At 43.5% G+C, this 1,659-nt stretch overlaps 1 non-coding gene across 1 annotated transcript; it reads left to right on the top strand.

Annotated features, from left to right (window-relative positions):
• The first annotated feature begins 276 nt into the window (after positions 1–276).
• Trnas-uga (transfer RNA serine (anticodon UGA)) lies at positions 277–351 on the top strand. Its single transcript has one exon. It is a non-coding gene; the product is annotated as a tRNA-Ser (tRNA).
• The last annotated feature ends 1,308 nt before the right edge of the window (positions 352–1,659 follow it).

Genomic DNA, 1,659 nt, shown 5'->3' with positions numbered 1-1,659 from the left:
CAAGTGCTCTACCAACTGAGCTACCCAAGCACGACTCACGCCCCGTCCTCACAGCTTTACTTCTGCCAGTACCTCGTCTCCCACCTTCCAAACTTTACAGAAGCTCTCCTGCGAACCTTGCAGGACTAGCACTTCTGAAAGAAAGGATATTGCGGAGACATGGCTTAGCCACAGCCTGGGGGATGTTTCCAGAATGAGATTTTCACTCTGCAGCGGAGTGTGCGCTGATATGAAACTTCCTGGCAGATTAAAACTGTGAGGACGGGGCGTGAGTCGTGCTTGGGTAGCTCAGTTGGTAGAGCACTTGCCCGTGAAAGGCAAAGGTCCCGAGTTCGAGTCTCGGTCCGGCACACAGTTTTAATCTGCCAGGAAGTTTCATAACGAAAATTATTTCCGTTGCCATTGCATGTATTTCTGTTCTGGCTGTAGTTTTTGTTCTGTGACGAAGCGCGACTGGCATTTGTCTCTCCAATCAGCTGATTGCCAGCCTGTACGCCGAAAGCATTATTTGACTGCGAGGAAGTTCTGTGGTATCTATTCTCGCCTTCATATCCTCTTGGATTAGATCTATTGAATCTAATACCGATATAAAATCTTCATGATTCTCTTCTGAAGCATGAATTAATTTTTCCCGAGTTTTGTGGGAAATTTTGCCTTCAGTATGCGTAAGATATCTTTATGTGTTGTGGGCTCGTCCCAATATCTGGCTTTATTTAGATTCTTCTCGAATATCTGCGTAGGCAGCCTGTCTTTATACAGAACGGTTCAGGATTAAGTACTTTCTTACATAAACATTAATGTACGACTCTCAACCAATACTTCACCAAAAATGCCTTTTCAAACTGTTCATAGATCTCACATGTGTCCATCATGTCTGTAGCCCACAAGGCACCGTCACCCTGAATGTATCCTGACACATAACTTATTTGCTGTGCTTCCACCCATGCATTGGGTAATATACCTCGAAATACACGTATAAACACTACGGTTTATTGACTTCCTGTCGGGTGAGAACGGTTGAAATTGTCTGCGTTTAAGCAATTTCTCTTCCATCAACATCGAAGCGTAAACATTGTTGCTGGGCGGCGCTCCTTGCATTCCGTTAAAACTCAATTTCATAGGATGCGAAGCATGTCCATTCCCATAACAAGATTCCGGCGTTGAATTCTGCGTACGTTCAACCTCACGCAGTTCATTCTGACACTCCTTAACTGTCCCTTGCATTTGTTCGAGATCTTTGGAAATGTCTTCCACAGAATGAACTGTTTCGTCTTTCCACTGCTTTAAGTTCGTTGTTAATTAATCTTTAACGTCCTGTAAGCCTTCTTTAATACTCTCAGCAATCGGTAAACTTTCGATCGGCAATTTGCTTACTGCTTCTTGGATACTAGCATCCACATATAGCATCACTTGATTCTCTTTCGCAGATGCCCATTCGTCTAGCTTACTTGAAAACTCCTGTTGCTGTTAGTTGAATTTTTCGCGTATGAGTTTATCACAATCAGAAAGCTATATTTGTTACCGTTTCTGTCAACTCGACTACGGAATTCTCCACTTCCTCCTGTTTCGACTTCGTAGTATGCATTTCCTGTGTCACCTAACTCTAAAGGAAATTGCTTTTGGACCTCGCGCAACTCTGTTATCTCCATTTGAGATCTG

Source organism: Schistocerca serialis, chromosome 7, assembly GCF_023864345.2.
Source record: "Schistocerca serialis cubense isolate TAMUIC-IGC-003099 chromosome 7, iqSchSeri2.2, whole genome shotgun sequence".
Taxonomy (NCBI): domain Eukaryota; kingdom Metazoa; phylum Arthropoda; class Insecta; order Orthoptera; family Acrididae; genus Schistocerca; species Schistocerca serialis.
Note: the sequence above shows the minus strand (reverse complement) of the source record. Positions and strands in the feature narration are given on the sequence as shown.